This window comes from Stegodyphus dumicola, chromosome 2 (genome assembly GCF_044657685.1).
Source record: "Stegodyphus dumicola isolate Sdum_Otavi_A_Nest chromosome 2, ASM4465768v1".
Taxonomy (NCBI): domain Eukaryota; kingdom Metazoa; phylum Arthropoda; class Arachnida; order Araneae; family Eresidae; genus Stegodyphus; species Stegodyphus dumicola.
Genome location: NC_140769.1, coordinates 243,537,583 through 243,552,982, shown reverse-complemented (window position 1 = coordinate 243,552,982; position 15,400 = coordinate 243,537,583). Strand labels below are relative to the sequence as shown.

The window sequence follows — 15,400 nt, the reverse complement described above, 5'->3', positions numbered from 1 at the left end:
AAATTAAAGCTAAATGCCTTTATATTGTAAAAGTTGTCATATGCAAAATAAAGTCAATTATTTTCCTTCTTTGTCTGTATTTCATTAAAAATTTTTTTTCACTGATACTGTTAAAAGAAAATATTCCGACAACTGTCTGAAGAGTTCTAAATTGTCTAAAATGATTCATAATTTGCAAAAACTCTGAAATTTCAAAGTATGTTGAGAATATTTGTTTTTATCTTTTAGATAAAATGTGTGGATAATGTCCACAATGTCAAACAATACCCTCCTTCAGGTTTCGATCCTTTACATTCAGGCATTGATCGTTACTCATTACGTCAGGAAACGATCATTAGTTCCAAGAACCTAAAAAACATCCATGTATAAACTTATAATATTTTTACAATTCAAAATGAGAATGTTTTTTAGAATCATCACTTTTAACTCCAACAAAATCATGTAATAAACATTTGGATAAATTCTAAAATGTTTAATTTTACTGTCAGATTAAAATATTTGTTACTTTACTCTCAAACCAACACATTTTATGTGCCAAAATCCTAAGAGTGTGTAGAAAGATTTTCTTAAAAATGTCCCCTCTTTCCAGGAAACATATTATTCACAAGATTTGAAATTTAATCTTTTAATGCAGGCTATAAAGACTAATTTTTTATGCACTGAAGCCGTTTAGCCAGCTATTCAAACAGCAGGGAGGAGAAAAACAAATCAACAAAGTCTATCATTTCCTGGTCCTTATATTAAGTACGAAATTTTAAATCTCTATAGCAAACTAGATTTTTCAAGAGGTTTACATATTCATGATTATGCACCCCACAATTTTTTATAGCTTACATCTCTTTAGGTAGTAATAGGTAGTAATAAACAGCACAGGCAAGAAATGCATGTTGCAAGCAGCAATCGAAGTAGGGAAAAAAGGACTGCGCAATAGTAGCAGTGGGATTTATTTATATGCTTGATTTCTCTGTTTAAATTTTGGATATGCAATCTTTAAATTTTAAAAATTAAAGGCTTTCACAAATTTTTCGATTATCATACTTTTTACACAATCCTATGAGTTTATTTAGTTATTAGACAGATGAATAATAATAAAAAAAATTAGACGTGGCTAGCACATGATCTGCCATCAATTTCATGTTTTAAATAGCAGTGGGCTTTAAGTGAAGTTTCTCTTCCGGCTGATTGTTTGTAATAAAAAATTAATTTGTTTTTCCAGTAAACAGAAAGGTCTGTAATACGAAATTCTAAATTATAATTTATTCATCCAAATTTTTGCACAGCACGTTTAATTAGCCATGTGTAAAATCTGCTATAACATGTAATTGTGCACTGCTAGGACTGCTATAACATGTAGCTGCGCCCATCTCTTTTTGGTTGCAATCGGCTGCGCAATATATATATATATATATTTTTTTTGCGCAGCGAGGAACAGCCTTATCAGCTTGTTTCATATGTTAATGGAATTTCGCTTATTGAATTCATGGAACGTGGTACGGCAATCAGTTCTGAAGTGTGCTGTAACACTTTGAGAAAACTAAAGAACCGTCTAGAACAAACGTCTGCTGACATCTAGAGTCGTGTGGCTACACGATATCGCCGTCGCTCACAGTGATCAATGAACACATTGAATTCCTCTTCCATTATGTTCTTTTTCTTCAAATTTTATTGATTTTTTTAATTGGGGTATTGTTTGTTTAAAGAGTTTGGTTTTAAAATTTATTAAATTCTTTATTGCATTTAATAGGATTATTTGAAATTTATTACTTATGAATTTCAGTGTTTGGTCTTTGCGTAAATTTGGTTTAAATTTCTTACTCATGTCTTTCCTGATAATTTTTCAGCAGTTTATTCAGCAAAAATTCTAGACATGATTATATTTTGTTTTTAAAAAATTATTTTGTAATTATGTATATGTAAACACATTTGAGCACAATCGATGCATCTCAGTTGCTATCAGGTGAACTAGTGAATAAAGTATATTATTATTGACTTGAATTTAAAATTAGCTACTCTGTTGATTTCATATAACGATACTGACCTATTTACTGTCGTTCCAATAGATACATACACTCTGCAAATGAATCTAAAGCTCTTAGTGTGAAAAGTTTATAGAGCGTCTCATTTCTTAATTTGACATATGGCATGCCGGAGGGATCGATCTCCTCATGGTTATTTTCTTTGGGAGATTACTTAAAAATTCTAAATATAGCTCAGCAGATAACTGAGGAACAAACAATTTCTGTTCGCAAAGTGATGGCGGTCATATTGGAGGTAATGACATGATGCGCATTATAGAGCTTCTGCATGAGACTGTGTATAATTTAATGAAGGGCAAGAATTTAGAAGCAAAATGATGACAAAATGAGAAGCCTTGCTTTATACAAAGGTAAAATAAATTTGCAATACAATTTATATTGGCTTTTCTTTTCTGCTTTAAATAAGAAAATATTTCAACCGGATTCCATATTGTTCCGAGGTTTGTACGTACGTAAATAATTTTAGAAAAATTACATGTGAAACTGCAGTCGATTTTTAAAATGTAACATGAAAAGCTGAAAAGAGACGAAGCTCTGTCGGAAAAATAAGATAAAAGGGGCAAGTATATTTAGCATTCAGTAAAAAGCTATGTCGCGAAACTGCACAGATATCGCCAAGTTGGAATGGTTTTGACAACTAAAATTTATCGGGAAATTTCGTGACAAATCGCAATCACTTGGTGACATTTTGGTGCAGTGCTTGTATAACTATAATTGGTTCTGTATTTGAATATTTGTATTGGACCCTATACGTAATTATAACTGTATATCCCTTTCAGTAGTTTCGAGAAATGGAAGGTACTAAAGATTTCTCGGAGGCCGGTCAAATTCGTTTTTAATTATGAGCACCACAAGCGATGCATCTCAGTTGCTATCACGGTGAACAAGTGAATAACGTGTATTGGTGTTGACTTGAATTTAAAATTAGTGACTCTGTTGATTGCATATAACGATACTGACCTATTTAATAATGTTCCAATAAATACAGTTATAAGGTATTTCTCCCGCCTTCTTAGCATGCCTTTGTAGTGGTCTGCACGTTGGGCGCATATTCCAGAGGTCTGTGGTTGGATTTCCGGCGAAGCCGCTGCTCATTTTCCATCTTTCTTGCTTTCAAAAATGCTACTATCTCTACAGGGACGCCCAATTAAAAGGGTGGCGGATAATGATTCTCTACACCCAGGATTTGGCGATTGGGTCCCCTAAAACCCAGTCGCCATTTCTTCTTCTGATATATGGAATTGCGGAGGGATCGATCTCTTCTTGATTACTTTTTCTTTGGGAGATTACTTGAAAATTCTAGATATAGCTCAGCAGATGACTGAGCTATATCTAGATATTTCTTTTTGCAAAAAGCGATGGCGGTAATATTGGAGATGTATTATAAAGCTTTTGCGTAAGATTTTAACAGGGTATAATTTAGTGAAGGGCAAGAATTTAATAAATAAGTAAAATGATGACAAAATGAGAAGCATTGCTTTATACAAAGGTACGAGTTTTGTACATATGTAAATTGTTTTAGTAAAATTACATGTCAAACTGCAGTCATTTTTGTAAAATGTAACATGAAAAGCTGAAAAGAGACGAAGCTCTATCGGGAAAATAAGATAACAGGGGCAAGTCTATTTAACATTGAGTAAAACGCTATCTCGCGAAACTACACAGATATCGCCAAGGTGAGAATGGTTTTGGCAACTACAATTTATCGGGAAATTTGGCGACAAATCGCAAATGTCGACAAGCCTGGCAACCACTTGGTGCAGTTCTTGTATAACTATAATTGGTACTGTAACTGAAAAATTTGTAATGGACCCTATGTAACCGCATCCGGCCCCTATACGTAACTTTAACTGTGTATGCCTTTCAGTAGTATTGAGAAATGGAAGGCACTAAAGATTTCTCGGCGGCTGGTCAAAAATTATATAAGACCGGAGAGAGTATTAGTTTCTCAGTTGTTTAGTTCAGTGTGAGTTCGGAGCATTGTGAGGTGACTGTAAAAGCTTTGCCTTCTTATATGCGTTTTGCATTGAACTGTGTTAATGTTCTATGAAGTTCTAACTGTAACTAATGATTGAACTCTAGGATACTGAAAAGAGCTATACGAGTATTTTTGTGGACAGTTTCAGAACTTTAAAGTGTTCCTTTTGGTAAAAATAAATTTTATCAACCTATCATTTTGTGCTGTACGCATTCAATTCTTTACGAACCCGTACGCACGCAATAATCTTTTGATTGGTTAGTTAGTTAATTAATTATAAGAAAGCCTTCAAAAGCTGTGCACCTAAGCTGAGGGCAAATTCGGGAAGTGTTTTCAGGTTTCTAATTTTATTAAACCTTGCGGAAACTCCATGCACGTAACACCCAACACATGAGGCTGGAGTACTGTTAGGTTAGGTTATTAGAATAAGCATACGAGGACTGTTAGGTTAGGGAATTCAAAAAGTACACGAGGGATACATGTGGGTCTATATTCGAGTTCTACATGCCTATACTTCATGGAGGACTGATAAGAGAAAGTGACTCGTTTTCACATTACACATAGGGTAAACTTAGAAAACTAAGCATACTGCCAGCCTGTTCGTTTAGCTTCGTTGGTACTTAGGTTGATTGGGCAAACAGATGGGACTAAGGCTGAAGTATAAGCCTCAGATAAACCTAGGATGATTGACAGGAAATTTATTTCCTCATTTTCCAGTTTTATATATCAGGTACGTAATGATTTCTAGGTTGTAGAAATAAGTTAAAATGGGCTATGTAAATAACAAGTATAGGAAGGAAGTGAAGATTATAAAGCTGGTAATCCAACTCTGACTAATGACAGTGAACTTTTAACCGTTCTTCCTACTACGTATGTTAATTGATAATTTATACCCTCTTGATGGCTAGGATAAAATGATAGCTTTACTGTTTTATCTTTAGAAGAGAGTTTCAAAAATGTTATTATCAAAGAAATTCACTGTTTTTATGTTTAATCTTGTTTAACGGAAGTCATAAGTACGTAAGCATATCCAAATGTTTCTGCCCTGATATACATCTAAAAAATAAAGAAAATGTTAATAATTAATTTTTCTTTATGATCTTGCAATCTCGATACACTTCTCACATCGTTTAATGTATGGCGGCATACATATTTAATGTATGCCATCATGAAAAATAATTTGAAGATTTGCTCTCAAAATGTTCTATAACTGTTATTTTCATACGACCATAATCATTAAATCTTTTACCACGAAGGTTAGATTTCAGCTTAGAGAACAGATCTCTTCAATCTTGAGATTAAATTGATCTTATCTTGAAGTTACATTTACCCTGAGCTTGAGAACGTAATGTCTTGGTCTTGAAGTTAAATCTGAGCTTTAGGATGAGTGATTATAATCAGTAAACTCACACTGCTGTTTTGAAATTGGATTGATTCGTTCCTGGGTTCGATTGTTAAAGGAAATTGGAGTATCCGTCTTGCAGAGATTTGTTCATGTAATAACGCAGACGTTCAACAACAGAGCCTGGGTGATATGTTACCCTTTTAGATCAATAAGTTTTTGGTCCTTCTGTAAGAAATATCTGCTTGAGACAAATTTGCCAGTCTGCTCTTTCCTTGTTATGGGCAACCCTACTGTATATTCTCTTGGTCTAGAAGATGATCTCTTTGAAGACCTTACAATCATCACGGTTGAGGTTCTGCTTTTTAGCATCACTCCATGGAGAAGCAGGTTATTTCAGAGGTTAAAAATCTGTACTTTAAAGCTCTTTTCGAGCGTTGATTTGAGGAAAGTGAAGAAACCAAGCTCACTAACAGAGAGTTTCGGAAAGACCATTTTCAAATCGTCAGCCTGCCTTAAAAAGATCGGCGCGACTCCAAGGGGTCTGAGCAAATGCCTGTGGAGCCTGTAATCAGAGATCGGGTCTCTGGCCAATATTATGTCGTTAGAGACGGATAGCAACAACATCGATGACAGCAAAAGCTATGAGCTAACCACTGAAGAGCTTACATAGCTGCAATTTGTGTCACAGGGAGAAATTCTGGAGGAGAGTTTTATCAGGGGAAAAGAAGATAAGTCTCAGAAAAGCATTACTGTGAAATAAGGGAAATGCTGAAAGAATTGGAAACTCTTGCTTCTTAAGTTGAGAAGAACCACCTTAATAAAGCAATAATTGCTTCTTAAGTTGAGAAGAACCACCTTAATAAAGCAATAATTGCTTCTTAAGTTGAGAAGAACCACCTTAATAAAGCAATAATTGCTTCTTAAGTTAAGAAGAACCACCTTAATAAAGCAATAGCTATGGGCGCTACAAATTCACTTAACGATAACGGTTTTGAAAATTATGAAAAAAGTTAATTACAAGTTTCTTGACGTTTTCATTTCAAAAATCTAAATTAAGAAAAACGGTTTCGCTTACTTTTTTTCTAACAAAGGCTTTCATTCAGGCCAGCCTTGCCTAGACAAAATTTCAACGAATTGTACTTGAAATTTACATTGAGAGAAAACACTTTTATTTCAAATGAATCTTTCACTAACAGAGAACACGAAAACCGCAGTTACAAAACATTGCATATCTACACAAAACAAACTATCGGAAAAGAATTACAGCCTACTCTTACATCTTTTATGAAATCTTGTTAGCAATTTTAAACACATAAAAAAGCATAACATTTCACGCTGCGTGCCATTGGGTGAAAAAAAGAATTGTCTATTTTTTTCCTTTTCCTTTTTCTTTAGAGGACATTTTCGACAAATAGTGAGCCATATTTCGAAGAAAGTGTGAGCGAAAAGAATTTCTTTAAATAACTTTCTTGTTAAAGGATAAAGAGGAGGTTAAAGACGGCCGTAACATCAAAAATGAAATAGAAATGAAATATATACATGCTACATAAAAATGGCAATATAATAAATAATAAATGACATTATTATAAATTTGTTCAAGTATTTTTTCGAAATGGAACCCATTATCGTATGTTATATTGATTCCTGCCCAAAAACGTGTTTCGCTTAACGATGCTTCACATTTTAAGTAAGATTCGAGAATGACATTTGCTAAGCGAAATTTCACTGTATGATGACACGAGAATGCCGCCACCATTAAAAATATTCCAAAAATTAAATAGCATTTTATAAAAAAAGTAATTCATAAAAGAAAACTTTATGTAAAATGAACACATTCTAAAGAGACCACCCCAGCTCTAGATAATTTATTCTTCTACAACAATGGTCACCTTAGAGAGGTGAGATTCACTACCAGTGTTTGAAAAATTTCAGTGCACAGTTAAGCCTTTTAAGAGATTTCGTCTTAGGTAGATAATTGCCGGAAGGTAGTTCACCATGTATTGTAAATAGGCAAGAAATAACTAAAAATATGTCGAATGAAATATATCTAAAAAACTTAAATAGCATTTTAACGTACTTATCAGAAATAGCTAACTGGAAATTTACCCACATAGCACAAAAACATCCTTGGGATATCCCGAGGATGTTGCTCGCGGGATATGCGCACATCCTCAGGACATCCCGGAATATCCTGCGAACCTCCTAAACACCTCCTCCCGAGTGCTTAATGTCACATCCAGGGATATCCTCAGGACATCCTAACTAAGTCCCATTGACAGCGTGCGGGATGTTATTAGGATATGAACTCCCACTTACTACATCCTCAGGACATCCCGGGATATCCCACTAACCTCCTAAACACATCCCATTATATCCTAAAAACATCCTATCTATGTCCCATCGACAGCGTATGGGATGTTATTAGGATTTAAAGTCCTACTTACTACATCCTCAGGACATCCCGTAATAACCCAGTTTCCTCCTAAACTCATCCTCCCTAGTGCTTAATGTCACATCCCAGTATATCCTTAGGACATCCTATCTAGGTCCCACCGACAACGTATGGGATGTTATCAGGATTTGAAATACTAGTTACAATATCCCTTTAACCTCTTAAATACATACTCTCAACTGCTTAATGTTACATCCCAGTATATCCCCAGAAATCTTCTTTATATTCCAGTGAAAGTGTGTGAAGGTGTTGTGATAACCTGAAACTTGCTTATTTTCCACAGACAGTCTCAGGTCCTCCATCTGTGGTTACTATGGAAAAATAAAAAATGTTAAGAATATTTATACAATTTATTTTCTAATTTGAATTTCAATTTATTTAATAAATTGTAATATATCTAAAACTAAGCAAGAGACTTAATTATTAATACAAAATATTATAAGAGAAGATTTTGCTTTAAAGTATTAAAAATCTTTCGATCATTTTTAACCATTCAATAGCCCAAAACTGAATTCTTCGATATATTCATAATTAAATTATTCTACAAATTCAGTTCTGACTTCAGTTAATTTGTATTCAAAATTCAATAATAAAATTAAGCATTTAATAACCTTTAAGTAGCGGACAGATGTGTGTAAATTTTGAAATTCTGAACTTAAGTCGGTTATGTTGATTGAATCATTATTCATGGCTACAATATGATTAAACAGTTCATGAGTTCGTCTTGCTATTTGCTGTAATGGAGCGGAAGATTTTCTAATCAATTTTTTAATAGAAGATATATAGCTTTCAAATTTAAATGCACTGTAATTATCTAACGGCCCAAACATTTTTACATCTTCGCAAATATGCAGTAGGCCGTGAACATTATGAGCAATATACTGTTTTTCATAATAAAGCCCAAAATTTACTACGAGAGTTTTAATAGAGACTGTGCGTATTCATCAATTGCCGTCTGATTCTGTATTTTACATAAGAGTCTAATCAAAATATGAAGTAGTAAAAAATAATCATGTAGCTTTTTGTTAAATTTAAAAAAAAATAAATTTAAAAAAAAAAAAAAATAAGTGGGCTAGTGTACAGTAAAAATTGACGGTATTCTGTAGCTTTCCAGTGTTTCAATTCTTTTAGAGTTAGTTCCTTGGTTTTCTTGCAAATTCAATTGGTACATAAGGCTTTAAAAACTGGTCATTCAAAAAAAAAAAAAAAAAAAAAAAAAAAAAAAATTAGTTCAACATTTTTATGTGGTAATCGTGCTTGTAAGGTGCCTCCGCCTATCCTAATAGTAATCATTTTTTGTACTACTCCTAAGCATACAAGGGACATAAAGTCTAACGGAATATTTATTAGTCCTATATTTGGAATATTCCTTAAAATGGGATAATCGTTTTGGTAATCGTCATCAGTCAGTTCTTCTTGAGACATAAAAGTTCATATTTCGAATCACAGTTTGAAATGGAACTTAAAGAATATTTGCTAGCGCGAAAATTCGACACAGTCCTTTTTCATAATTAAATACTACTTCATCTCCTGACGAATCCGATAATATACGCTGATTTATTCTGCTGTAAATCCGTCTTTTAGATATCTGAGATAATTTTTTTTTAGTTCTGATCATTTTTGTAGAATAAAGGAAACATTTAGAAACTTACTTTTCACACTCTATCAATGTAACGCTTGCAAGCGTCAGCAAGTCAGTTCGTAACTGAAAGAGAATTTGGAACGACGGCTATTAACGTTTAGCAGAATAGCTGAATTCTGGAAATCAGAAAGTAAGTACGTGTACTTTGCACTTTGTGGGGTTCTTCAAGGATATCACTATTACGGAGCAATTAAAACCGTTGGGGGCGTTTTGCGGCTTTGTTGTGAAGGGGGAAGGGATGTGAAGGGATGTTTCCCTTGTAGGGGGATACAAAAGAAGGGAAGGTCTGACACATAAATCAGCCACGTTAACAAAAGAGGAATCTTCTTGGGGCATCGGCTACAGAAAAAGTGCTCAGAGGTGTTACATTCTGAGCGGAGCTCGGTTTCTCAAAAGCAAAGAAAATTTGAGAAGCAGTTTTACGACCAATGATAATGATGATCAAAACTTTAAGATTTTCAATTTCAATTGTTATTTATAGTATAAAATAAAGTAATAAAACTGCTGAGTTTAAAGAACGCGTTTAATTTAAAAATTAAATCATTTTAATTTAAAGTTTGAACATCTATTTAATCCGTTACCTAATTTTGAGTTTTCATAACAACATTTAACTTTGCGTTATATACCTTGAAGAAACGTGTTTACTGCATTTTCTGGATGTTACAAATAAATTAATAAAGCAGCAATTATTGTTAAATTATGAGGAGTCATGTAGCATTGTCGGCATAACGTATAAAACTGCAGAGCGCTGGATATATTTTTTTCGCGCTTTGTTTAGCAGAGACCGAATATTTGTATGGTTAAAGAGGTAGCAAAGTGAGGTTTGAGGAGAGTAAGAACTTAATGTTAGTTCTTCCCATTCTCAAACCTTATTTTCCTATTACAGAGAGGTAAAAAATAAGTTACTTCTTACCTCAGTCGTTTTGAAAAACTAATTCTCATTATTAAAGAACTTACCAGAAAATGAACGAAGAAACTGCAATGAATTTTTTAGCCCAATAAAATTATTCTTCTGTTTATAAATTCAAATTAAAGCAAGTTAAACCTCGTACAGACTAGTTTTTAACTGCGTCTGTAAACTAAAATTTCGTTTGTTTAAAAAAAAAAAAAAATATTGTTACTTATTACTGCACAGCACTAAACATCATTCATTACTAATATAATAGTGTAACAGATCAAAAAGTATTTTTTTTCTTTTGCAGTTTCAAAGTATAGTTATTTCTATGCTAAGAACTATCGATGAATTTAATAGAATACTTTTATAACTTGATATTTCTGATTAGTGCCTCAGAGACGGGTAAGTGATTATATAGACCGATTGCCGTACAGAAGGGCTCAAGTTCGAATGCCATATAAGGCATGGATGCACATCATGCCCATCTGTTCATAGGATAAGTGTCTTCGTAAAAGTTTTTCTGAGTTAACCTGTAATGTACATAATATTTGTGTTCAAAGATATTAGAAAAGTATCTAAAATAATGTTTACAAAATATATTATGTAGCAATTAGAATTTAATCGTAAACACATTTTCAATATGAAACTCAAAAACGGATGAAAACACGTGCCTATAACTTGTAAGAAAGTTCTCTGATCAACTGTGAAACAATAACAAAAATTTGAAAATATTATTACTTAATATTTACAGCCAACATATACAAGACGAAATCCAGTGTAAGCATAACAATTAAATTTTCATATGCAGAATAGGTAATCCATAGAGTAAGATTTCGATTCTTATAACATGATTTGCGTGTGGTACAAGGTTACTTTAATATTTTCAGATATGAGCTTCCATAAAAAGTAAGTACTGAAGATATCTGAGAAACAACATTCTCAGGAGATCTTCATATATCCCGGGACATTACGACTTGAACAAGACATCCTTAAGATGTTGATTTACGATGGCCTCAGGATATCTGAAAATCAACATCCTGAGGAGATCTTCATATATCCCGGGACATTGAGACTTGAATAGGATATCCTCAGGATGTTGACTTAAGAAGTCCTCAGGATATCTGAGAATCAACATCCTCCGGATATCCTAACTGCTTCCCGGGAGATTGCGACTTAAATAGGATATCCTGAGGATGTCTTGTGTTATGGGGGTAAATAGATGAAGATTCTTCTTTAAAGTAACCAATTCACGATTCCATACCTTTTTAGTGTCATCTGTGATATTATCATCTTGGAAAGGTAATGTTTAATCCCTATCTTTTATTTTTTACCGCTATGTTTTAAAACTGCGATGGTTTTTTTGGATTCTTTTATTTTTGATGATAGTTTTTCATACTGTGATGTTTTATAACTGCAATCTTTTCTCCATTCTTTCTATTCTCCCCAAATGTTTTTCGCCTTCCGTAGTTTTCTCCACGACGCTTCTGCCCGTTATGCTTTTGCCGCGATATTTTCTCCTGCAATTTGTGTCTATATCTATCGTGTAAAAACAGAATTGGGTGTATTTTTTAATAAAAAACTCTCTTGAAAAATTTCATGGAAAATGAAAGAAATGTGGCTTATTTTTCTTCAGGAAAGAAATCATTTAAACTATAAATCTGATACACTTTTCTTATTAAAAATGTATAATGATGAAGATGAGATTATCTCGTGTTCAACAGAAAGAAATATAAAGAACAGTCTGATATGAACTAAAGAGTAATTTTCTTACAACATTTCACTGCGTCCTAAATGTACAAATAATTGCATTTAAAAAAGAAACTTGTAAAATAAAACTAATAAATTCTCCAAAACAAATAAAATAAATGACAGTAAAATATCTTCGAATGTAATAAATGTTAAAAAAAATCTGAGAGTTTTCAGATTTTATATTACGCCCAAAGGTAACTTTTTTTAACGTTTTGAGTGTTACTTTTATTTATTAAATATTATAGTCTTTGCACTTAAACTATAAAATTCAATTCAACAGCAATTTTGCAAAATACTTTTAAAATGAGTATATCTTTAGAATTTCTGATTCACAGTATCGCGCGCTGGAGATAAACATGTTTTTTTTTAGTACAGTGTTGCCATTGCTCGCTTTGAAATCGTTTAGTTTTTATTCAAAAATTCGTTGAAGTATTACAAAATCCGAAATGGATAATAAAACAAATTTCAAATTTCAGATTAGGGCTTCCAGATGCCTGTATTCTGTGGAAGATTACGTTATTCAGATTATGATTGCTCTAGGTACCATTGTTTTTCACTATGTGAGAAACATGCATGGATTTATGCAGATTCTTCATTATTTAATTTTATTAAATATAACACAAGGCGATAATATTTGGTGGCAACAATTTGAAAAGTGAAGCGACATTTATAAGTGAACCAACGCAAAATGTCAAAACAAAATTAATATCCCTTCTGGGCTAACGCACTTTGGGCTAAAAGTGGATAATATTTCTTGGGGTGTCACGTTTATTATAAATAATAACAATTTGAAGGAAAAAGATTTGTTATAAGAACAGCAATTGTGATGGCTTTTACAATCTTTAACTACATGCCATTATTTAATGATTTGATTGAAAATATTTTCTGAAAACTCTCTATTTTTTGGCTGATCTCACCAGCGGCCGAATGGCTAAGATCACTGAACACTACTCAGCTTTTCTTAAAATAACTTTCTTAGAGGCATCTCTCTTTTTGATCCTTCTATACATTATTTTAAATAATAATAATAATAAGTGTTCATGTGTTCTTTTTTAATACCCTGTTTAAATTTATATGAATATCGATTATGAGAAGAAGTGACTGAATAGTTTATGATGTTAACAACATATTTCTCTGAACAGTTCTCGTGAAATATCTAGTAAGATTATTTCTTTTTAACCGCATTTTCATTTTCACTTTGCCATATCGGGATGCATTTTTGGCATATGACTATTACAGGAACTTTCTCATGGAAGAAATCTTTATTTGTAGCAGTTATTCAGAATTATAATACTAAAATATCGAGGAATATTGTAGCCTCTCACTCTTTATTACATTAATTATTTTCGCCAGATCTTCGATTTAATAACGACTTAAGTCCGAAGTCTCAATGCGTGACCTACAGTTTCGTATCTTTTTTGCATATTATGGCATATCTTGTAGAATTGAAATCTTGCATGTTGTTTTTACAGCTGACGCTGATGGCACTTCTTACTTTGGTGGAAAAAAAAATGAATTATGCATGGTTGGAGCTGCGATTTTACAACAACTGAGTAATGAAAACTAAGTGATAAGAGTCAAGCAGCGTATCCAAGAATAGGGTTGAAAGGAAAAAGAGTGTTTAATCAGAGCAGTCATTTCGTGATAGGCGTCTCAAGAAATTTTGTATATATTGCCAGCGATCCACTGGTGTCCATTAAGTCAGTGAAGATTATCGAAGATGGCAGCAATGAAAGGAGCAACATTTCTCTTCCTCCTCGTGGGCTTACTTTTCAATCAAGCATTAAGTCAGAGTAAGTCTATACTTTTTAAACTCTAGTTTTTAAAACCTCTCAACCTAATCATTGAAAATGACTTTACTGCTAAGTTTTAAGAGGTAAAACGCGTTGCCATGCACTGTCATAAAATGCAGTGGATTTTAATTAGGTGAATTATTCATTTCAGTACCATCGGGATTATATTTAATTTAAGAAAAGCACTTTTGATTGAAACTAACTCATCTTTTTTTACCGCCGTAGATAGCATTGTCACATTACTTTTTATCTTGTTTTACGCCCTGTCCGTGCGTCGTTACGAATGCAATTAGTTACTGCCCTTATATTATTGAAATGATTTTGTTTTTATTTCATATTTAAGATCAAATTGTGTGCATTAAGTGGAAGATTCTAAGTTCCCTTTCGCTGAGAGGCGGGGCTGTCATATTTTCCCACTTCGGCTAATCATCATTCCTTTAAAAAGTCTTGCAGATTTCTTTCTCATTTATGTCTTCTAGCTGTATTCAGTAGTATTATAAGCAAAATAACAGAGTTTAATAACACGAAAAAGAACACTAATTTGCTATTAATGGATATTTCACGCCTAGCTCTAGAGGATACTAATTTATTCTTAGTTGATACCGAATTATTGAAGTTATTCTTGATAATACTTTCAGGTACTTTTTAAAGGCCATTGCTGTTAATGATGTAGCAATTTTACGCCACCGATCAAATTCTCTGTGAAGTCTATTTGCGTTGTGTTCTTATTAATTTGATATAATTATAAAATAATGGTTGGTATGAGTTCATAATATCAAGTAAAAGACAAACATGTTACATCGAAGGAAGAAAGACTCTAATTTCCCTAAAATATTATAGATGATTATCTTTTGCTTTGTAAAAGTCGAAATAAAAAATAAATGCAAAACACCCAGTGTTAAAAAATGGTAATTAATATGCCAGATGTAATTGTATGAGACTGGACTGATGAATTTCTATTGCATTCTCCCTTCCGAACTTTTCCCAGAAGTCTCCAAATTTAAAATCGGAAGAATGATTCTCTAACCATGACACGCTTAGTCAAAGATGATATTCAACCATTGTGAGCACTATTAAAATTCGTAAAATTTTCCTTATCGGTTGTTAAACGCATTAGTTAATTTTACTATGATGCCTTTAATTAAGTAAATAAATAAATAAAAATAAAACGAAAAAGGAACAAAAAGTAAAAAGAAAAGGGAATTTCAAAGTTCCAAATTTTTCGAACTCCTGGAAAACGTGGCATATTCATAAATCTTAGAAAAAGTCACCATTTATTGCTCTAAAATAGATAGAGCATTTCTAGTCAGCAGTTTATTCACGAACGGTACCTATAAACGACAGCGAATCCTTACAATCGATGTCTGCTCCCATGCCCATACATGTTAGAAATTGAACTCATAATCCGATGTTTAGCCAAAATTAAATTCAACAAGCAAAATGGTCGTTATATTTAAAAAAATGTGGTTGGAATTTAATTTTAATAGCCATCTACAATTTAGAACAAAGA

The 15,400-nt window shown here is 32.8% G+C and overlaps 1 protein-coding gene across 8 annotated transcripts in view; it reads left to right on the top strand.

The window, feature by feature from the left end:
• Window positions 1–15,400, top strand: part of LOC118193683 (uncharacterized) — a 55,929-nt gene that overhangs the window by 23,885 nt on the left and 16,644 nt on the right. The gene's annotated exons all lie outside the window — the stretch shown is intronic.